At 42.2% G+C, this 25,265-nt stretch overlaps 1 protein-coding gene across 1 annotated transcript in view; it reads right to left on the reverse strand.

Moving 5' to 3' along the window:
• Positions 1-20,509, reverse strand: part of LOC114568071 (hippocalcin-like protein 1) — a 46,736-nt gene extending 26,227 nt beyond the window's left edge. Inside the window, exon 1 of the mRNA XM_028597439.1 lies at positions 20,009-20,509. The gene's annotated coding sequence lies outside the window, so the exon portion shown is untranslated. The remainder of the gene's footprint in view (positions 1-20,008) is intronic.
• Positions 20,510-25,265: the final 4,756 nt, after the last annotated feature.

The raw sequence follows: 25,265 nt of genomic DNA on the forward strand, positions 1-25,265 counted from the left end.
TTAAGCCACCAGCCCTGTTCTCTCCTCTAAGATAATCCAGCCCATTGTTAGGAAGCTATGACAGATAGCCATGTTCTGATGCAACTAACGTTCAAATCCATGCATTCAAAAAATAACGAGGCCTTTTAAGACCAAAACCGAAACCAACAAGTGCTGAAACCTTTCCTTACCTTAGACTTGTCCTCATCATGGACTGTACTGTCTTTTTTTTTTTTTTTTTTTTTAAAAGAACACGTAAAAATAAAATGTTTTAATTTGTTTTAACAAAATGGCTTTCATTCAACAAAGTAATGACTTTTCCATGGTATGGTAACCAAACATGTCCAATAATTACTCATCAGGCTTAGCACACACCAGTTCTTAACTCAACCCAAGCCATAATCGGAACCTATTAGTCCCGTGCTACTGTAACATATGTCCATCACACACACGCATATATGAGCACTTCGCAAAATGTCAACAGACAGAAGATCCTGTTGATGTCAATTCAATTTGACATGTGTTTGGATCATAATTTTGACAAATGTGTATGCATTTATTTCTTGTCAAACAAACATTTGCTTAATAGACATGTCTAATATTTATTTGAGCGTTCACCGTACCTTAATTAATTAATGTTGATCGTTGTCATATCCCCTCAGTCTTCCCCTGTCTAAGTGGATGGATGACCCAATCAGGCCAGATATTGCTTATCTGGACACACATATTTGATTGAGTCACTATTGTTAGGCTAAGTGTTGTCTGTAAATAATCAACCTGTTATTACTAGCCCACTGTTTGTTCGACAGCCTCCGACAGCCTCCCACTTAAGCCAACGTTAGCTACCCTATCCATCAGTAGTAACCGTCACTAGCATCCTTTAGCGATTTACCACACCGATTGTGAATATTTAAGTATCTTATAAGTCTCTAATCTCAAAAATCGCAAAATTAGTGTTGAATCTTGATAAACCCACTACCAGACAGCTTTTCAGCATTTTCCTGTTTCTTAACTGAATTTTTTTCCCCAAAAAGGGAGCTTCTGTGATGCCGGTCTGGTCTATAGCTTGGAGCCAAAGCCCATCTATCAGGATCTTTTTTAGGATATCGCAAGGGAAGTTTGGGTGTATTGTTGATGCAACCAACTACACAGCAAATCTTCAGCATAGCCTTATTAATACAAAACGGTTTGTTTAAAGTAAGTTTGGAGACATGTTCCTTTTCTTCTGTTTTTGCTGTTGCCATCTATGAGGAACGCTGGATTATATTCCACCAGATAGAGACGTGGTGATGAGAGCCTCCACTGGATGACGTATTCTCGTTCTGATGTACATGCTAAGTATAGCAACCATACAGTTATCAGGGTAATCCTGTGGATGAACTAAGGATTATCAGCAGATAATTGGAGCAGTTCTCACCAACAACATGGTATTCACAAGCACATACTGTACATGACGTAGAGGTGGAAATTATGAATCAATATTGGAACAGGGCCATTCAGTTCAAAGATTCACAATCACTGACCATATTGCTCATATCGTGTCATCACCATAAACAACCTTTTGTACATTGTGTTTGTACCTGTCCGTAACTTCAGTTTACTTGTTGCTTCGGTTCAGTAAAAAACAAGGCCTGTTTAAGCATTGTTTGAGTTTGAGTTGTGATTACAATTTGAACCCACATTTTTACACTTGTAAATCTCCACATTAGCCCTACAATGCTTTCTGCTTTGACAAGAAGTCAATGGGTACACTGGTTGGTTTGAGAAATGAGCATTTAGTCTATTCTTGGACCAAAATGAGATTCCAAGATTCCAAATTATGATTTAAGTGACATTGTGCCTGCCAAGCTGACCCCTACACAAATCTATAGCAACCACAGATTCCCCTCAGGGCCTCACAAGTTCTATTCCTGCTGCTGATGTGAAGGAGAATCCTGATATACTTCTATCCTTAGCTGCAATCGACCTGCTGACATACAACACCCGTCTTCCCTATTCACTCCCTTTTCTTTTCCTCCCTCCTCCATCCATTTCCCCTCCCCATCAAGAATGTCTCCAATTTCAGTTTGTCGTTTGCTAACAGCCCTTGATCTTCGCTAAATGCCTAGGGCCTAGCTTTGCTGCTGCGTGAGCTCCCTTGGTGTTGCTGCTCTAGATCTTTCTGTCCTGCTCCTGCCAACGCAAACTGGCAACAGGGCCGCTAGAACCTGGCCCTCTGGCCTTTTCTCCTTGTTACTAAACTACCCAAAAGTGGGTTCAGAAGCTTCATGCTGCGCTGGGATTCATGAGTGCTGTCGCCGTGTCCTGGTTTAGTTGCCCGGACAGCAGTCAGTCTCCAACCGTTGCACATAAAGTTCTAGCATGCACACCCATGAACTACGACAGTGGTTCCCAACCTTGTTGGTCTAAGGTACCCCCAACAGACCTGTGACAGATGAACTCACGTACCCCTTCATCAATTCCAGATGTATGTTCCAAATGTAGAACACCATACATTGTATAAAAGTGAATACTGTTCATGTTTTCATACTTAGATTGCTGAATGGTTCAACCATTTATCCATTCCTAATGGGATAATTATTATTTGTAATTGTTTGAACTGTTCCTACTTTGGGCCTACTTTGAGCTAACCCTTTCAGCTGCTTATGCAAATGTTTTTTTATAGCTGGCTATTTCAATTGTTTAGCCATTTCTTTTAGCTAACTACCCATTTAAACGCTAACTAGTTTTCAATGCACTCTTACATAACTGCAACATATAGTGTTCAGGTCTTTCAGACGATATATTCCTTTAATCAAATCATACTTTCAATTTTTTTTCAAATTAGTTGAGCTGCTCCACAATCTTTCCACGTACCCCCTGGCAACAGCAGAAGTACCCCCACGGGGTACAAGTACCCCTGGTGGGGAATCACTCAACTACGACACAATCATTCAAAAGGTTGATATTAAGTACAAACCTGCATGCATCAGGAAAGGAATTTGTATTGTTCCAACGTCCGTTCAGCGGCTTTGGACAGTTTGAAAAGCTTGCACTCAGGTTTAGTTGTAGCTCCGGTGTAAATTATATTGTAAGGCAAGTTAAATAGGACACTTAATCAAACCTCTTTCCTTTCAACCTGCCAACAGTATCACGTTACCTGAGAGGTGAATTGTCCCACATGCATGGAAGTGCTTAAAGGGTTATTGTACTGCTTTTTAAGCTCTCCAAGGGCTCTCTAAAAGGGGACATCCCTTACTGAGAGAGGCCTCCAGGGTGAAGGGCTTTCGAGGCACCGAAGTGTATTTTAGCTTGTGTCCCAGAGCAGCACGTTGCACCGGCACAGCAGCAAGAGCCCCAAAGACACTCTAACGGCCACGTGCGGGAATTGCACTCACTCTTCTGCAGTCATAAAACCACACACACACACACACACACACACACACACACACTGCAGGATGAAGATGGTAATTATTCTCCCATGGAGCATCAACTTCCTTTCTTTGTTGCCGGAGGCAATTATTCACTTATTCAGGTCAAGGATGATTCTGTGATGAGAGAAGAGGGGTAACAGACAGCTACATCACGAGGGTTTTAGCAAGATGTGGCATGTGAGAATTACTTTATTACTTTATTAATCCCTGGAGGGGGGGGATTACGTTATTTTACTCCCTGCTATTTTACACACACACACACACACACACACACACACACACACACACACACACACACACATACATAAACACACACACACAACCCATAGAAACCTGACCTCATAGAAATATGTGAAATAGGGGCGTCCCAGTAGTTGACCTGGTGGAGCGTGCGCCCTGATACATGTAGACCTTTACAATCCATGGTTCTATGCTGCATGTCCCCCCACCGCCTCTGTCCTGGCAATCTATAGCTGTACTATCACATAAAGGCAAAAGCCCGAAAAATAATCTTTAAAGAAATATGTGTATTGACCACAATCTCTTAACCCCCCCCCCATTATGTGGTGTTGGTGGCATGTAATGAGTTAAAGTTACGTGTTACTAACAATTTAGGTTTAGGAAAAAAAAAGATTAGTTTTTAAAGACTTTTATATTCAATTCAATGTTCCGTTTGTTCAATAAAAGAATGGTGCAAATGATTCCCTTTCATTTGTCTTTCAACAAACAAGTTGTTGTTTTTTAGCAGAATACTGAAAGCAGCAGAAATGTAGAACTGAGTACACTTTAATATCTGCTCATTTATCGCAAGTAATATTGTTATCGCGATATTCATTTCTAACATTATCACATACTGCGTATTTCGGCTTTCACTTTTGCCTCCCTTCGCCTTACTCCTGCAGACATCTGGTGAACTGAGAAACAACAGCACAGGCGGTTGTTGATCCCCCCCCCACACATTTAGTCCTTGGCTGACGTTTTACCTCTCTTCCAACCCATGGTGATCACACATCCTCCGAAATGTGTGACTCATATAACAATCGTATTAAATGAATCGATAAAAATAACTCCATTTTTGGCAGCGTGTGGCATGTTTTTCGTGTATGTGTAGGTGAACTGTGGCTGTGCGTTTGCCAAATTTCTTCATCCTCACACAGGCACAGAATTATGAATGTTGAATAAATATATTTCCTTTTCACGGCATGCCTTTTGTTGATCTTTCGCCGTCCTTATTTTGAATCCTGTTATAATGCAAAGTTGTCAGGAAGCAACGCAACAAACCCCGTGGTGTTACACCTGACTTCACTATAGTAGAAGTAGTGTGCGGTTAAAAAGAAAATGGGAAGAGGGGGGGGGCGCCCTGGTGGCTCGCCCGGTTGCAGCCATGCAGCGGGGCACAGTCCTTGCCGCAGTGGCCCGGGTTCGATTCCAACCCGCAGTGCTTTGCTGCATGTCGTCCCCCCCCCCACCTCGTTTCCTGTCTACAGCTGTCCTATCAAGTAAAGGCAGATAAGCCTAAAAGTCATCACAGTATTCAAAGACAAAGGCTTGCTCTATATTATACTTACATAAAGAGTATTTAGCCTCCACTTCGGATTCACACAACCCTAATCTAACTCAAACTTTTCTCTATCCCGTGAAGATTGTTTCAAAGGAAACACAACGTCTTGAACATACATATGTGAGGGCCCCCCGATTCCCAAATAAGGCAGAGGCATGCAGCATATGATATGCAGATGCAAGGTGGAGAAAGCTTGAGAAACAACTTAAATATCAGGCTGCATGGAAGGGGGGACAAGTACGCCGTACCGCCTGGCCACATTATATCTGTCTCACTTTCATATGTACTGTGCTGGTGATGGAACAAAAGAGAGAACGAGTCTAAAAATACCAGCAAGCCGCGCCTTTTTGTCAGGAAGAGAAACGGCCAACTCAGCCAGAATTTCCCCTTCACAAGCGATCATGTCGCACCGTCAGAGGCCCACGAGCTGCGTGATAGAGATATCCCACAATGCAGTGGCGCGACTCGTACAGTACTGTCCTGGCATGGGGGGGAAGGGCTCGCTCTTGGCTCGTGGTGGAAAGATCACACGTTTAGACAACTTCTCGTCTTTGCTTGCAGACTCTCCTATGCTCCTCCCTTATCGTATCCTTGGGGCTCACAGCCGAGCCCCCCCTACCCCCTCTACCCGATTTATGTGTAAGCCAACACACTGACACAACTAAAACCTTAACGTGGAGAGTAACAGCTTCACAGCACACTGCCTTGGAAGCTTCAATGCAGTCACGGCGTCCATTGAGAGCACATTTACATTATTGTGATATACTGACAGTTCTGCTACAGATCTGCCATATGTAAAGGACAGAGGCTGACAAGCAACCTGTTTATCCTGGGCTGTAAGAAACATGGAGAAAAAAAAGGTGTTTGTGTTGTCGTGACGAAGGCAGGATTCTGACACATGTAAACAAGGTCCTCCCACGTCTGGTAGGATAATAGAACTGAACTGTGTTTAATCATGAAATACTGTATTTTTCTACCAATGTGGATGATTAAAAAAAATAATTGGAAGATATTTTCTTTTGACAGTTCTGTAAAGATCAGAGCAAAGCATCACGAATGCAAAAGTGATTCAGCGCCTGTCAGTACTTGTGAGTAGTTTACTTCTGGAGCTGCTACACTATAACAGTGAGTATTATTATTCATTTAATCGTGGTTACACAGATACCAGGACCACGCGTAACATACTTTTCAATTAACATATTAGTCAATAGAATAAAAAAAAAAACTGAAATAAAACAGACTATTAGGGCTGAACTGGAACACAGCAAATCTAACCAAGTACACCAGCATTTATAACAGCAAAACTTTGGACCAAAATCAATGCACGTCAATGGAATCACAGTGAAAAGTGGATTTGCTTGCTAAGGGCAACATAATAAATTAGCTGTGTCGCACCACCCACTCAGAATCCTGCTCTGCAGAGTGTAACTGTCCTGACAGAAGAGATTCAGCATGATTTTCAGTCAACTGTCACATGCAGCGAGGGGATTCATTACTTTCCCCGAAAATAAGACATTTTCAGAAGCACACTATCCCTGGTAACCTGGGAAAACGACTTGTTTCTAAGGTAGAACTGCAGCTACAGTCAAAACGTATTGGTCCTATTTCAAGCAACACTAAATGCAACGAGGAGAAATATGCTTGAACCAATGGGTTCCCAACTTGACCACTTTGGTGTATTATTGGGTGTTTTTTTTTTTTATAATTATTAAAGCACAAGAACGTAATATGTGAATAAACATTAGAAAGAACTTAACTTTAACCCAAAATGCCAAGTCCATAGCCTGCAATCTGTCTGCCGAGAACAGCCTCACGGAAGTGATATTTGACAACTTTTAAAACTGGCATTTTCAAAGTCATTCTACTAAAATCGATTTCCATACTCTGTTCGCGTTCAGAGCACACAATCTGCATCTCCATTGTTCAATCTTTTAAAGAATTTCAACGCAAAGCTGGTGGCAGACATTGTGTTGTGCTAGCCTAATTTAGATTGTACAGCCTATAACAGATGCATTTGGTGAACAAATGGAAGTTACCCTTGTGCTGCTGAATTTTGCATTCCTGCTGACTCTGAGAATTGCATCCATGCGGGTGGCTGTAAAGGTCTTACGTACCTATATTCTGTAGCCTACGTATCAGTCTATTTGGTTTACGCCTAGAACCTAACTAGTGTTTCCTGTTGTTATATTTCTCAGGAAATGGGAAATAGTTTATGTGTTTTCCCAGGATGAAACCCTAATGCATTGGAAATGTGCTTGAATGAAATGTGTCAATTTATTGTCCAGTTGAGCACAATGAGTCAGCTGCTGAAAACGAAAAAGAGGGTGCCCTGAAAACAGTACACATCTATAATATCTGGCATGTTGTGGGGTTACAGGTAAGAAGCAGCAACACTAACAATAATCACTAGCGAGGCTTGTTTGGAGATCAGGTGCAAGTTCCTGATCAGTAAGAAGGTGGTCTATATCGACTATGTTTCATTTCTAGGATTGTTCCGGTGCAACTGGAAATTCTGCTGGATGTCCCTGATTTCTGTTTGTGATTTCTGATGTCTGTTTACCTTCCTCTTTCTTTGTGTCGGCATTTTAAACTCCGGTGGATTTCTGAGGACTCTGGTTAACTGCTCTTCAGATCTCTGCAGGGTAAATCCAGACAGCTAGCTAGACTATCTGTCCAATCAGCGTTTTCTGTTGGACGACTAAAACAACCTTAGAACGTATTGTTCCACCAAAACAAGTTCCTTGCCGAGGCTATTTTGCAGAGGCCGCGTGGCTCCGTCCGGCGCTTAGCACCACCCAAGACGATTGTGATTGGTTCAAAGAAATGCCAATAAACCAGAGAACACGTTTTTCTCCCATCCCGGAATGCTGTGTGGACTAGCCAGACCCTCCTCCGCAGCGCTGTGGAGGAAGCTCTGGCAATGCAAGACTAGTATAAAAGGTAAAACAACTGTCGTTGTCAAAAGCAAAAAGCAAAAAGTGTCAGCATCGCGGCAGCTCACATCATATAGTAATCATTCTGTGCCCAGAGAGGCAGACCGCAGCACGTTTAATTGACTCTACAGAATAACACTGCTCCTTTTGCTCACAGCTCCACAGAAAAAAAAGGTTGCAATGTGATTGCACCAGCAGCTGGAGAAATGAGTCTCCAGTCATTACGGCTGCTTGTAAATGCATCCAAGCCAGCCGGCGCCACATCGATTTTTCTATTCTTGAATGGCCCTCTGTTATTGCCCGGAGAGCCCTATGAGAGGCTGGCAGAAGAAAACGCTGAGCTTAATTGATGCTGTCATGGTATGAAACGATAATTTTCCCCCCTGGAACATTTTCTCTCGCTCCCCTCACTGTGACAATACCTCTCTACTCTCATATGATAATAAAAAAATAAAATAAAACACAGGCAAAACAGCTACTACTCTGTTTATATTTGTGTGATTCGAGGTAGAGACACAGCTGCTGGTCAGTCTTCCATAAAATTCCACACACTCTGCTAGAGTAAAGCTTTTATGTCCCACAGGGGCAATTTGGCTTGCAGACAGCAGTCAATAATAAGAAATAATAATAATAAATACAAAAAGAATACACTAGTAAATAAAAACGCCGATCAATACAATCCATGCACATAAACATACAGTATATACAAGTACGCCAACGTCCCTGTTGTCTTTGCCACCTAGTCTCACAACTAAACAGAATTTGAAAACAAAAAGTCAAAACGAAATAAAAATAAAAACTAATGAGAAATGCAAAACTATAATAACCTTGGTCGCGACGCGCCCCAAACGCAGCGGTGGAAAATAGGGGTTAGGCAGCGCTAAACACCAAAGGCAGAGACAGTAGCTCTGCAAAATACACTCAGGAAGGAACTTGTTTTGGTGGAACATTTGCACCCAAAAGAATAACATTTAATTGAGAATTAATTAAATGAAGGTAACTGCTCACACAATACAGTAACTTGAGCTATTTACATTAGCTGGCGTATCTCCGTGTGTATTTCGTCCACAGCAATCCCCGCCAATCAGTCCCAAAACGTCCCAGTTAGAGAGTAAATGCCACAAACGTATTCTTTGTAAATCTTTACAATCGTTCCTCGAAACAACCAAGCAGACCTTGTCACACGATCTAAATCTTCTTCAAAACTTGACAATTTCAATGTGTAGCTTGCTTGCTCGAAGTTTGCTGTCGTTTCCCGAAGGGAAAGAGTTTGAGAACGGCAACACGCAGAGAACCGAAGGTGAGGGACATCCGCCAATTATCCTGGAAATGAAATACCGTTGAATTCTTGTCAGCAAAACCATCAGAAAAAGCAGCAAAAGGAAGACAGCCAGAAACCAGGAGGCACCGCATCACATCCACAGCTAACAGGCCAAATCATATTTTGTTGAAAAAAAAAAAAAAAAGAAATGCTGATGGAATAAAAAACCTCATGTATCTAATAATGTCACCTCTAGGGAGGCAAAACCTCCGCCCTGATGGAAGCAAGATGTTTACAAGATAAATACGAGTGGGGAAAGGACGCAGCCCTGAAGAGGAAGATGAGAGTGTACTAGATAGAGAGCCATTTATTCAAACTCTGTCAAAAAACGACTATGTGGCTGAATACAGTTCATATTGCATATTGTGGGATGTGTATTTTATTGTATCTCCATATTTGAAGCGTGTTGTAATTGTGGTTTTATGATGAATCCATTTTTTTTATATTTTAAGTAGCCTACACTGTACGTGTAAAAGCCCAACTAGGAACAAGAGTTAAAATAAGTTAATAAACTCTCTGTGCAGTACAACAGGGTTCTCGCTCCGTATTGGAAGTGAAATATTGAAATACTGGAACTGAACATGAATTGCATCGTCCCTGTCGAACGAAAATAAAATTCACAATCATTCAATGAAGAGCCATCGTGTTTTTTGCTTCCTTCCAGATGCCTCAAAAGAAGATTTAACAGGGTTTCTATTGCTATGCAACTTTATCCTTCCTCACTGCCTCATAAGCAAACTGGAGGCGGTTCAGTCTGTCCTGTGTCTTAAATCTTGTTTTTAACAATTTGTTTAAAAAAAATGGCATTTCAAAGCGAGGTTATCATTTAATTACTTTGGTGATGTGACTTTAGCTACTGGAAATACTGTAAGCTCCTTTCAAAGTCTAGGGACCTGTTGCAATGATATATGAAATGACAGTTATTAGCTTGTCAGTAGTCTATATCCACGATGTTCCGCTTCCGGGATTGTTCAGGTGCCACCAGAAATGTCTTTCATTTTGTTGAATGTCCGTTTCCTTCCGTTTTCTTCGTGTTGGCATTTTAAACTCCGTGGATTTATGAGGACTATGGTTAACTGTTCCTCAGATCTCTCTCAGATCTGTCCCATCCGAGTTTTCTGTTGCACAACTAAAACAACCTTTGAACGTACACACGTTCCACCAAAACAAGTTCCTTCCAGAGGCTATTTTGCAGCGGTACCGTTGCTCCCTGTGCCCAAGACGATTGAAATGCCAATAAACCAGAGCACGTTTTTCTCCCATCCCAGAATGCTGTGTGGACTCGCCAGACCCTCCTTTGCAGCGCTGTGGAGGAAGGCCTGGCAACGCGGGACTAGCTTGTCAGTAGTTTACCCCCTCTTCCCCCCCTAGGCGTTTTCCTCTTCTTGATGAAGAAGAATGAAAGATGTACCCACCTTCATCAATCAGCCCAGTACTCTGTCTCGGTTGTCAGAGAGTTCATAAATAAAATCATGCACATCGAACCTTAAATAAAACTCCTCTGCCAAGTCAGTGTCAAACATATCAGAACATATCAACCTCCTCTTTTAAGTCTGCATTCCACCCATTGATTTCCTGCCACTCCAGGCTCCACCTGTATAGCCTACCATTTCTCAGTTCACCCGCAATGTTGTCATTATACTTTAGATCATCTTCACACACTTGTCTTTTTCGAGCGCTGTCCCCCTGGTAATGTTTTCTTCCGATTCAATAGTTATTTAAAGGATTTACTAATCAAAGGCTTATTATTTGAAAAGATTGTACATGTTTTATGAGGATTTATCATATTTTCACAAAGGTAAATGTAGCATGATGCAGTGAGTTTATTATCTACACCTGCGCAGGCTTCTTTGAAAATGTGCCAGTTTCTGGTCTAAAATCGCTAAGATCTGGTCATGTATAGCAAAGATGTATGAAGTACAATTTTAAAATGTAATGTCTGTAATGATCCTGGGCCATATACAGTACAGGCCAAAAGTTTGGACACACCTTCTCATTCAATGCTTTTTTTTATTTATTTTTATGACTATTTACATTGTAGATTCTCACTGAAGGCATCAAAACTATGAAGGAACACATATGGAATCATGTACTTAACAAAAAAGTGTGACATAACTGAAAACATGTCTTATATTTTAGATTCTTCAAAGTAGCCACCCTTTGCTTTTTTTTATTAATAAGGGAAAAAATTCCACTAATTAACCCTAACAAAGCACACCTGTGAAGTGAAAACCATTTCAGGGGACTACCTCATGAAGCTCATTGAGTTATTAAAAAAAGCAAAGGGTGGTTACTTTGAAGAATCTAAAATATAAGACATGTTTTCAGTTATTTCACACTTTTTTGTTAAGTACATAATTCCATATGTGTTCATTCATAGTTTTGAGGCCTTCAGTGAGAATCTACAATGTAAATAGTCATGAAAATAAAGAAACACATTGAATGAGAAGGTGTGTCCAAACTTTTGGCCTGTACTGTATATTGGGACTGCCATCCAAAGCAGGGGTCCTAAACCCTTTGATTCTCAAAGATCTAAGTTGCTAAATATATTTAATTGGATCCAAGAAAAACTCCCATCGGTAACGCAATGGTATGAACAAACCACAGTAATTCCCATGGAAAGATTAAAAAATAAAAGGAAATGACAGCAGCTACACAAATGTATGGCAGCCAATGATAAATCACTCGCCCAATTATCTGAAGGGACTTAATTCAAAGAGGAAGTGGAAAGCATCAGAGCCCCTTCTACAATTCACTTTATGAATTATTAGCATGTAATCAACAGTGCGTTAGAAACAGTGTGTACTTTCTCTGATTAATGTGTATGTTTATAAGGGCTGGGTACGGAACTTCGATACATTCAGGCACCGATCGAATTGCCTTCAGGGGTATTAAAAAAAAAAAAACCTTGTCATTCAATGCCAAATTTCAAAGCTAATAAGCATGCAGCATGCTTCAAAGCATAAGTCCGTAACTTTAGATATTAATGAAAGTCTGTTTCATTCAAGCCATTGCCAAATGAGTGGATGAAAAGCTAATTAAGACTATCAGCTTCAGACAACTCTCTCTGTATCTCTCAGTATGGCTGTGTTCAGAACATGGTGTCATCCTTTCGACGCAGAAACTCGAGGGAAGATAATGACATCTTCTGAAGAGTCCATCATGTTTTTTTAATCCTCCGTGTCCTCCTTGGCTACAAATAACTGCGCGGAGGAGGGGTGGGGGTCATGTGGATGGAACAACAGTGGTGTTGTCATTACTTAGAATTCCTCATGGGGGCGACAGAAACTGTATAGCTCTAACCAGGATCTGATAATGCTGGGGATTGGCTGTCTACACGTCGTAGAGGCATGCAGGAAAAACTCTACGTTGCGTACAGAGACAGGGCTCATGTGTGTGTTGTATTTTGAAAGACTTGACTACATTGTGAGTCACATAGCTGACAAAAAGGATTAGTACTGTAAATTTTAATGTTGTAATTCCTTTTTGTTAAAATAGACTTTAGAAAATTGGTATAAAAAAAGTTTTGTTCGGAAACCGGTATCGAAGTCACGGTATCGAAACATGATGTCCTAATGATCACGTTCCCTAGTCTCGCATTGCCAGACCTTCCTCCACAGCGCTGCGGAGGAGGGTCTGGCTAGTCCACACAACATTCCCGTAAAGGAGAAAAACGTGCTCTGGTTTATTGGCATTTCTTTAAACCAATCACAATCGTCTCGGGCGACGCTAAGCGCCGGACGCAAAACAACGGCGCCTCTGCAAAATAGCCTCGGGAAGGAACTTGTTTTGGTGGAACATGTGCTCGTTCAAAGTTGTCTTAATCATGCAACAAAACACTCTTTACCCCACAGAGATCTGAGGAGCAGTTAACCATAGTCCTCAGAAATCAACCGGAGGTTAGAATGCCAACCCAGAGCACCGGAGCAATCCCCTGAATGAATCGTGGTGGATATAGACTATCCATGCCCAATGGTTATGACCATTTGTTTTTATTTGGCAGAGCAGGGGTATCTGGTCATCCTGCTGCAGGCCAAACAGGGCTATAAAAAAGACCAATATCACAAAAAAGAAACTTGTTAACCACATGATAGTACCATGACTAACAAAACATAACAAACAAAGGGGACTGCTGCCGCGGGTCGCCCTAAGGCGTAAGGGAGCCATCTAAATCAAGAGAGAAACCATTGAGAAGAGCCAGGAGAACAGAATCTATTCTTCATAAGGGACTAATTAAACTATTTAGACTTTAGTCTTTTGAAATGGACAGAGAGAGACAAGATTAACTAAACAATGTAATGAAAGAAGATTAAAGGCAAATTGAAGAGGGCAGCAGGAGATTATAATGGGGTGGGAGAGATGCTGAGAAAACTGATGTTAAGAAGCGATATGATCTCAACAGAGGTATCGGTGGAGTGTGCGGCGAGCGCGTGCTCTCCACCACGCCTTATCAGTTGAGAGCTGTTGACCCTTTTCTGCCAAGGTACACACATTCACACGCAATTTTCTCCCCCCTGACTTCATTAGCTTAACCACATGCCGGGCTCTGGGAGTAATTGGCTGCCCTTTCACCCTCTTAATGGCAAGAGGAGAGGCGGGAACAAGAGGTGAACTTGCAGAATTACTGTCATCTATTCGAAATCTCCACTCAAAACGTATTTTTATTTGCTTCCATGCAATTTCTTTTATCCTTTGTTCGTTAATTGTTTTAACCCGCTGCTCTTTTTCCGGTGCTTTCCCGTTCCTATTTAATTAGTTGTTTTTGTTGGAAGACATAAGGAGGAATCACATACCCGTTCTGTCACATTATTCCAGACCAGTGTCTTTTGATTGGATTCACTGGAGACAGTGAAGCTAGACCTCCCTCCAACAAGGGATTTAAAAACAATCATGTTGCTAAAGCTCCATATCTGATTTCTTCATACTCGTTTAAAAGCAAGCAACTGCAGTCCATTAACAAAAAGGGGGGAGCAGCAACAACCGTCATCCTCCAGGTTGATTGATACAAGGATAAGGATGAATCAACTCATCACCGGCTGTGCTCTAAGCGACATGGAGCGTCACATTGAGATTGATTGGTAGCATCTTTGGTCCAGGCCCTGTCCACCTCCAGCAGAGCAGCTGCTCTCTCAGCCTTATCACAGACTTTATCAGATTGGATGTGATGGGCAGGAGACGCCCCTCTTCCAGCAGGATCAGGGCAGGTTATGGGGCCGGCAGCGTGCAAGGGAAACACAGGCCTCGTGACATATGAAAACACAAAGCCACATTGGAGAGAAGGCTTACGATGCATGGACATATGGCTCTTCCTTTCAGAGTGGCTCTTTCAGTCTCTGATTCTCCCTACTTTCATTTCGTTTTATTTGCCTGATAACCAATAAAGTGAATTAATTAAAAAGGTGCACTACTTTGGGTCCGCTACAGCTCTGTGTCTCTCCCTCTGCTTCGGTTTCACTCACCACTGAGTCTGACTTAACGTTCCCCCCCATAACACTATCTGACTCTCTGTTACTGGGTATTATGTGGAAAGTTTCGAAACATGAGCTTAGAATTATAAGGTTCTATCTCCGTTTAGGGTAGTTCTGAGATATTGAGCATCAAAGTTTTTACATCCCAGCTATTTTGTGAGATGGAACCTTTTTATTTTATTAATAACTAACTAAGAAAATATTTTTTTTACAATAATAACACCACACAGGCATTAATAAACACCTAAGGGATCAGATTATGTCAAAAACTTAATTTCGGCCAAAAGTGGACATAGAACCTTATAATTCTAAGCTCACGAATTTTATTAAATAATTGCTTAAAGCATTTAAACAAAGTTTTGTGTTGGTTTATGTAACATAACATTTTAATTTTGACTTAAAGATTTTCATTTTCACTGTAAACGCATATCGGTTCCAAATACCGGTTATCGGTTTCATTAACTACTATCAATCAGCATCAGCCTTGAAAAAACAGTATCAGCCGATCCCTACTAGGGACTAACCCCTAGATTCCGCGACGCAGTCTGTGCCAGACGCATCTCTCAGCTCCGCTAAAAATACACGCCAGGTCTATTTTGGACGGCCTCCAAGACAACAAAATCTGCGAGTCTGGTAGGAAAGATGCTCCTGGTGTGGTATGCTGCGTGACGGATGACGGAACAGAACTGGAATGCGGCACATCCGCGCCTGGTGGAATTTCATGGTAAAGTAATTATATAGAAAACAGTGAAATGAGTGCATTCTGCACATACATTATTGTAAATCAAGAAGGCACAGGCCCTATTCCTGCTTGCACTACAAAAAGTCTTCACACCTGAACAACATTGTTGGTAATTTTTTTGATCTGCCACCTATATTGGTTAATACGTTTAAGCAACTAAAACAACCTGGTTAAGGTTAGGGAAATATCGTGAACATGGTTAAAGACTCTTAAAACCTATTTTTCTCAATCAGATTCCTTCCTGCCATGAGTTTTGGAGATGTTTTTATTTTTTTTGAAGATGCTTTTCTCACTGGTTTGATGTAGCCAAGGCTCATCTGGAATAATGTGAAGTCACAATTAAACATCTGATCCAGCCATACCCGCACGGTCCTAACATAAAGACTGAGTTTTTAGGTCTTAAACTTTCAATAAATAACTGAGATTGTTTTTTGGTTTTTACAAACTTGTTTTGGTGCTAATTCTTCTGTTAAATATGTCAAATTTGGTAGAACATGGCATACAAACCACAGTCTCTTCTGTCAAAGTCACACCTGCAGCAGTATAACAACGTCGTGCTTCTTCCATGTTTGGCATGACTAAAAGAAGTTGCATGTCAGTAAAAATAGCAAGCATTGTTGTTCTATACATTCTAACTGGTAAAGCCAGTGTCTTGTGTTCACTACCTCATAGCATATCATCATGGTGATAATGGGAAAGTGGTATTTGATAATTGCTAATAACAACAAACAAACAAACAAATTTGACGAACAGATTAGTTCTGTTGTTAAAACTAGCTTCTTCCAGCTGAGACTTTTGGCTAAGGTAAAGCCTTACCTGCTACGTAAAGACTTTGAAAGAGTCATGCATGCATTTATTATGTCCCATTTAGACTACTGTAACTCACTGTATGTTGGATTGGATCATTCATCCCTTCGTCGGTTACAGTTAGTCCAGAACGCAGCAGCTCGACTTTTAACCGGGACTAAAAAGCGTGACCATATTACACCGGTTTTGGCCACGCTCCACTGGCTTCCTGTTTGTTTCAGGATTGAATTTAAAATTGTATTCATTGTTTTTAAGATCTTAAATGGGTTCTCGCCTTCTTACTTATCAGAGCTCTTACATGTCCACACGCCTGTCAGAGCACTGAGGTTGTCCAATCAGATGCTCCTCGATGTGCCCAGATCCAGGTTAAAAACCAAAGGTGACCGAGCCTTTTCAGTGGCTGCTCCAAACCTCTGGAATAGTTTACCTAGTCATGTAAGAACAGCTCGGACCACTGAAACGTTCAAGTCCATGCTTAAGACCCACTATTATTCATAGGCTTTCAATTCAAGTTGAACTTTGATATCTTGACATTATTGACCTTATTCTTTTTCTACTGTCAGTTATAGTATATTGTGCCTTGTTTGTGTTTATTTTTTCGTTGCTTTTGGAGCATGTTAAGCACTTTGGTCAACTGAGGTTGTTTTTAAACGTGCTATATAAATAAAATTGAATTGAATTGAAATTGAATTGAACAGATTACTAAATGCAACATGTTACATGACTCTCATAAAGGCTAAAAAAAACCATTTCCTCCCCATTACCGCAAAGCCATTTTGCACTGAGCCTTTATGTCCATCTCTTAGCTATTCTCTTAATGATTATGATCTCTTTTTTTCCATAAAGGCCTTAAGAGTTGTCCTCCGAGAAAATTCCACATCCATCATGGTGCCACAAGAAGTATACACAGCAGGCCTCTGCGGCGGGGGGGAAGTTAACCCGACTCAATGCCCGGAGGATGCTCCGGCTCCACCGAGGTCTCATAGCTTTCAAAGGTTTTACTTGTCTCTCTGGAAGAAAGAAAGAGCTCCAAGAGGCTGAGCCTGTGTGTTTCTTTATCCCATGATCCACCACTGACCTGGGTTCACGAGGCAAGACAGAACCCTTAATTCAAAGTGACTTTCAGGCCGTGTACTTATGAATTCCATGCATACATGTGGTCTGGGGCAAGAATTTCTAGCAGCGTAGCATGAGAGCAAGGTCACCTATATGAGCAACACTAGCATGTACTTGTGAAAGCCTGCAGCAATACAGAAAGAGGTACTGTACAGTGTACACAGTAGAAACAAATGCATTCATTTACTTTTATTTATTTTAAATTTTTAAAACACACTGGACTCTTTGTTTCAGGGGTTTCCCTGAAAACCAGTCCAGTGTTTTGAGCAGCACTTAAGCAGAATGAATGTAAAATCAATGTGAGCATCAAAGCTAACTGAAAAAAAATGACTAAATGACTAAAGAAATCTTAGTCGACTAAGACCTACTACAAATAAGACCTAAAAGTAAATGACTTGATTAAATGACTCAGTTGTGATGATTGTAGTTGGTTCCCAGTGGACTTCTTCAGCAAGTTTTGTCTTTACGTTTTGTATAGCTTTTCCAACATTTTAGACAAACTACGTGAAATTGCATTTTTACTGAAAAACGTACCATTTCCTGAGGGAGGACCCCTTTAAAACCCCCACCAAATACGTGCACCTACGTCCTCCACAAACCTAGGGAAAATACTGTAATTGTAGGATAAGAATGTCCATGACCTGCAGAATGTCTGTCGGTTCACAATGTTTAATAAAGATTTTTTTTTTTAAATAGATGATAATGAAACCATTTCCCTTTCCTTCTGCACTGCAAACCACCTGCCTCATTGAAACACACCTTAACTACAACATCTATCATTTGCTCAGTGCCTAACACCTCAGGGTCAAAATTGCTCAGAAGTTGTGTGCGTGTGTGTGTGTGTGTGTGCGCGCAGGCGCGAGAGAGTAGTGCTCCAGCACACATTTATCTTCTTATGTAACAACTAGACTAGCATTAACACATGCAGGCTCAACGCTGCCCCTACCCAACCCAAAACATCAGCAGCAGGTTTTCCGGCCCTTCTCACATCCCGAGCAAAATTGAGTTGAGCGTGTTTCCCTTAAAAACGCGATCCCCAAATACACAATTAATTTAGTTAGGGCTGCTCCTCCACTGCGCACCACCTTCTCATTAACCCCCGGGGTTAAAGGCTTGATGACGGCCGCATTATCGGACCTCTCATCATTCTTTTGGTTATTAGCCGCCCTAAATGAAAATTACCGAGTGACCACAGTGCCTCTCGACCCAACAACTGCCACTCTTGTGACTCATCTGAATATTCCCTGAGCGGATGGGTCAGGTGGCACAAGTTTTAAGGAACCAGTCCAATCTGAAGGGGTTATTCAGCAACTGGGTGTGCACGTAGAGGAAAATGTATCATATCAAAGTGTAGCATAGCAGGGCCTGAACCAGCCACGAACTCGCTCGCTATCTCAAGGAAAGGGAGAGCAGAGGTCCTAAACACCTAAGTGACAGACGATTATTAAAGATGGCATGTTATATGCACCGCGGGCAACTGGGCCCCTGCCTCTTTCTTGATTGATTTAGTCCACACAACACTACTGTCAATCAGCCAGAGATTTCCAATATGGATGAAATGCTAAATCATGTGTTTTACATGATACTGTACATGAGATTGCAGCCATACGAGGACGTGGGCTGACTGAGCCGACCACAATCTGCGTTATAACTCCACTTGTTGGTAAGTACTGCTGTTATCAATCTATTACACAGCAGTGAGATTTAAGGTCCCCAACCTGAGAATCACAGCAGAGACAATAACTATATATATATAACTGATATTTATCCTATTCTATAGGTTAGGAAACAGCCAGGGTGGCATATGCGGCGCACTATAAAATAAAAGGAAGATATTTACTTGAAATCTTTATGTCCTACTGAAATACAAAATTCACAATTCAACAGCCTATTGGGAATACGGCTATATAAGACATTATATAATACCTTAATATAAAACCTTGCTTTATGAGGAAACAGTTTTGTCCTGTGATATACAGTATAGTCTGTGTATTTCATTACACACATAGCCTACTCTGCAGTCTCAACAGGAATATTACAGCTATTCAATGATCAGTATAGTAGAAATAAGGCAGCAAATGCAAGGCAGAGGATGCAATTCAATCTCTTTCTAATTCTCTCTTTCAGGGAGAGGAATATGCACCTCAGGGCTGTAAAACAGAGGAGGAGAGCTGGAAGATCCAGAGCACCACCATGCGCATATATCCTTGCCTATTGTCAAGATCATTCAAAAAAAAAAAAAAAAAAATGGCAAGCCGATACCTCTCTCATCCTATTGGCTGTACAAACGAGTTTTTTCGTCCTTTTTATTTTAATGATTAACTCGATGGAAGCACTCCGAAGATCAACTTGAGTTGAATGCACACAAAAAAACACATCTGTTTTAGGCCAACGTAATCAAACAAACTGCAGGGGTGTACGGGAATGTTTTCAGGTCACATACCGGTAGCCTTATGCTATTTTAGGTCGCTTTACTGTCACAGCACAGCCGAAATATCCGCCGTGTCACGCGGGTAAACAAAAGTGATCTGCGTCGCTTTTCCAGACGCCGAATTCATCATAGCCTACCAGCAATAGCGTTACAGAAAAAAAAAAAAAAAAAAAAAAGATTAAACTAGGCTAATAATCTGCGATGTGTAGGACTACGAATGTCGACCCTCCTCCTTACCCGATAAAGCCGAGGTAGTGTCTGTGGTGGGGAGGAGTGCGTCCCTGCTCCGGTTCAGCGGGGCCGGTGTGCAGGACAGCTGCGTAGAGATGCAGGGATGCTCGGCTTTGCTCTGGACGCCTTCCTCCTCCGGTGCCTCTGATGTATTTAGCCTAGTGTTGATCTCCGTCTGCTTACTACTGCTGCTGCTGCTTCTGCTGCTCACTGCTGGCTGTGTGACTATGTGGCCCTTGGCTACAGCAGCCGAGCCCTGCAGACCATGTTACCGTGCAGGCGAGATCTAGGCAGCGGTGATGGGCGCCGCGGTGCGGAGCTGGTGCTGCTGACGCTTCCTCTCCTCCAGGGGCCGGGACGGGACGGGACGGGCTTGCAGCGGGAGGACGGTGTGTTTTAAGAGGCGAGCGCGAGAGGAGTGGATATAAACGGGGGGGATGGTTTCGATGGGATTACGTGCTAAGGGTTTGTTTAGAAAGCGCTGCGCCTATTGGCAGCGACGTTTCACAAAGCCTTCCTCCTATACTCTCCTCTCTCCCACTCTTCTCTTCCCCCCTCTCTCTCTCTCTCAGTAAAACGGATAGCCAGGACGTGTGTGTGTGTGTGTGTGTGTGTGTGTGTGTGTGTGTCACACAACATAGGCTACTGTAGAATTATGGCGCACCATGCTGTGTGTATAATTTACTGCGCCACATTTTGGTTCTTGAGCAAGATGATGAGCAGGGGCGATTCTAGGATCATACCTTCAGGGGGGGCTCAGCCCCTAATGAGAATGTGACAGTGCCTTGCGAAAGTGTTAAACCCCCGCTAAATCAGTAATTTCACTGGATAACAATGAATATATGTATTTATTATTATAACAGAGGATACATGCAAAGTATTGAACATCTTAAAGAACTACGAAAGTCCCTTTGTGGACTACAAGAATCTAATGAAATGATAATGAGGTGTAAACAATTAACAAATAAATAAATAAAAACTTTCCATGACTGGGTTACAGGTGCATAGCATTTGCGACAGCGACACAGGATATTAAACCTGTTTCTTTGAACCTGTAATTGTTTGGCCTCTGTCACTAACAGACAAGCTCACAAACTCTAACTTGAAGCACTAAAATTGATTAATAAAAAAAAAAAACATTATTATAATTTGTAGGGGGGCTGAGATTAATTTAGGATTAGGGTTAGGCTTGAGCCCCCCTAAAAAGAGTCAAAAATCACCACTGATGAAGAGAGGTCATACATTAGCACATAGACAAACAATAGCATATCAAATATCCCTGTTAATGTTCCTATGGGACTATTGACCCAGTGGAGAAATTGCTGTGCTTTCTGTACAGTATTGCCTCTTATATCTTTATAATAGCCTATCATTTTGGTTATGCTGTGATAAAGCATCCTAATTTATAAGACTGGTGGTCTTTATGAAAGATAGTGTGAAAATGATTTGTATTATCTTCATCATGTTCTGCTCCTATAGAATGGCACATAAGCGGAATAATATAGGGTTATGTTTGGTAAGACATATCAGTCTGTGTTTTGTTGACATGTAATGTAAACAAAAATAGTTTCTGGCCAAGTTTCCATCCTACTGTAGCACAAATTTTAACATTTCCAGAAATTAGGCGGAAAAAAATGCAAATTAATCCATACACTACTAGTATGCAAATACTATGAGTTTGACGAGCCAATTCTCCAGTTGTGTGCTATTAAACAATGGCAGAAGAAGAGAGTGCACAGACGTAATGTAGCCTAAGTCAAGTCTCAAATGATGGACATCAATGTGAATAACGCTGCTTCCAAACGATTCAATTCAATTTTCAATTCAATTTTATTTATAGTGTCAAATCACAACAGGAGTTTACAGATTACACTTTACAGATAGAGTAGGTCTAGACCACACTCTATAATTTACAAAGACCCAACAATTCCCCAAGAGAAAGCATTTGGCGTGGAAATACTTCCTTTTTACAGGCACGATGTTGGCATAGTGGCTACACTTAGTGTTGCAATTTCTCACAGCAGCTGTAAAACAGTGAATAATGTTTTTACTTCCAGCAACACAAATGCCTGAAATTACTCTTTGTATTACCAGAATTTGATTAATTTGATCCAAATATTTTGAAAGTATAGAAGAGCCGCACAATTATAAAAATGTTTGTCCCATTAATGTTTTTAACATCGGACCAACAGCTTCCCTACCTCTACTCCGGATCTCTGCAACTCATTCCTCCACTTTTTCACTGACAAAATTAATCTCATTTACAAATCTCTATCCCCTGTATCTGACCTCCCAGGATCTACTCCAGCACCTACCTTGGACCCTCCTCTCCCCATCCCTCCAGATCTCCCGACCCCTCCTCCACACTGCCTCCTCTCCCAGTTTGACCCAGTCACTCCTCCTGAAATCTCCAAACTCATCAGCTCTTCCAAACCCACTACCTGCTCCCTTGACCCCCTCCCTACTCCACTCCTGAAGTCCTGCCTCCCAGTCCTATGCCCCTACCTCACTAACCTCTTCAACTCCTCACTGTCCCTTGGAACTGTCCCCTCTGCTTTCAAAACTGCTGCTGTCACCCCAATCCTTAAAAAACCTGGTCTGCATCCCTCCTCTCTCAACAACTACCGCCCAATATCCAACCTCCCCTTTCTGTCTAAAACCCTGGAAAACATAGTCGCCTCACATCTACAAACCCATCTTCATGCCAATAACCTATTCGAACCTCTCCAATCTGGTTTTCGCCCCCTCCACAGCACAGAAACCGCTCTCCTCAAAGTCCTCAACGACCTCCTCACCTCTGCTGACGCCGGTTCCCTCAACATCCTCATCCACCTCGACCTGAGTGCAGCCTTTGATACTGTGAGCCATAACATCCTGCTCACCAGACTCAAAGACCTCGGTATCGAAGGTACTGCACTCAGCTGGCTCCACTCCTACCTAGCCAACAGATCCCATTTCATCTCTCTCCACAACCACACCTCTGCCACAGCCACAGTCACTCAAGGTGTTCCCCAAGGCTCCGTACTTGGCCCCCTCCTCTTCATCATCTACATCCTCCCTCTTGGTCAGATACTCCGCCACTTCAACCTGGACTTCCACTGCTATGCTGATGACACCCAGATCTACCTCAGCACCAAATCCCCCCACAATCCTCCCCTCTCCCACATCAACTCCTGTCTGTCAGCTATTAAAACCTGGATGCAACACAACTTCCTCAAACTCAACAGCGACAAAACAGAATTCCTTCTGATCGGCTCCAAATCCACACTTAGCAAAACCAATAACCCCACTCTCACCATCGACGGCACCATTGTCTCCCCATCTCCCCAGGCCCGCAACCTTGGCGTTATCTTTGATTCCACCCTCTCCCTTGAGCCTCAAATCCGTCAAGTCATTAAAACCTCCTTCTTTCACCTCCGCAACATCGCCAAAATCAGACCCTCTCTCACACCCCCCGCTGCTGAAAGACTCATTCACGCCTTCATCTCATCCCAACTGGACTACTGCAACTCACTTCTCCTTGGCATCAGCTCTACCAACATCAACCGACTCCAACTGGTCCAGAACTCCGCTGCCCGCCTCATTACCTGCTCCAAATCCTGGCACCACATCACTCCAGTCCTAAAACAACTCCACTGGCTTCCTATCTCCCACCGGATCACCTACAAAATCCTGGTCCTCACCTACAAAGCCCTCCACCATCTGGCCCCCTCATACCTCACTGACCTCCTCTCCCCCTACCAACCCTCATGGTCCCTCAGATCCACCTCAGCCGGTCTCTTCTCCATCCAAAAGTCCAAACTCCGCAGTTTTGGGGACAGAGCCTTCTCCAGAGCAGCTCCCAGGCTCTGGAACTCCCTCCCCCAAGAGATCCGCACCTCTGAGTCCCTCACCATCTTCCAGTCCCGCCTCAAGACCCATCTCTTCAACTCTGCCTACCCATAGCCCCCCCTCCCTTTTTCATCTGAATCTTGTTTTGTTCTACTTGTTTTGTTTTGTTCATTTTGTTTTGTTATGTTTTGTTATGTTTTTATAATCTACCCTGCCCTGTAAAGCGACTTTGAGTCCATGAAAAGCGCTATATAAATTCAATTTATTATTATTATTATTATTTTTAGTGCTTTATAAATGAAATAAACTTAAACTTAATGTGTGCTGGGAGCTTATATGAAGTCAGCCAGCTTAGTAAAAATGCGGCCCGTGGAGACTTAATAACTTTCATAAGAATGACTGGGAAACATGGTACCCACTTCTCCTTAATACAGCAATGGTAAAAAGCAATGGAAATATGGCATTTATGTCGGTTCCGTGTACAGTATTAATTTGAGGAAGGTTACAGTCTCATTGCTCCACAAAGATCTAATGTTTTCATCTGCTTCTATTCCGCAGCAGTTTGTCATATTTTGTTTTCCTCGATATGCCAACTATTCCACCTCAGCTAAGCATAAAAACCTCTTTGCAATATTTCGACTATTTTTAAAATTTTGGGCGTTTTCACTCCAGATTTTTCATGCACAATTTGAATGGGCATGAACAGGTAAATGCAAATGCATGTTATGCTCTTAAATTTTACAGGGCAACCTTTCTGTATTTCATGTGGAAGCACACACAAACACACATGCATTCAAAAAAGAGGCTTCTGACCTGACATCGATTGGACAATCTGTGCATATTAAAGTTGATGGACTGAGCCCAGTACCAGACCTCTGTCTCACACACACACACACGCACGCACGCACGCACGCACGCACGCACGCACGCACGCACGCACGCACACACACACACACACACACACACACACACACACACACACACACACACACACACAATCTGACAATCTGAGGTCTCCCATCTCAGCCAGACATCAGCCATACTTCGTCACACCTTACCAAACTCGAGAGAGCTGTGGGATGTTTTTGATTAAGTCCAGAGGTTGGGGATGACTCACAGTCGGTGGTCTCACTGGACTAAGTTTGGTTGCTCATTGAAGGGACAGCTGGCCTGCGTAACCAGCGCTCCCCGAACAGGAAAATCAAAAATGACACAATCCTAAAGGGAGCATGTAAGCACTCGGAGTGGAAACAATTTCCTGAGACAATCTATCCAATGATGGATTTTAGATGAGAAATGTGAGACAGAGAGGTTTCAAGGATGGTTAGCTTCTTAATCAGCCACTGTGGCATGTGATGATCGTGTCTCATCAGCCCTTAGTTATTTAGGCATCACGTATTCTATTGACGTGGCCAGTGTGTGCTCTCTGCTC

Source organism: Perca flavescens, chromosome 14 (genome assembly GCF_004354835.1).
Source record: "Perca flavescens isolate YP-PL-M2 chromosome 14, PFLA_1.0, whole genome shotgun sequence".
Lineage (NCBI taxonomy): Eukaryota > Metazoa > Chordata > Actinopteri > Perciformes > Percidae > Perca > Perca flavescens.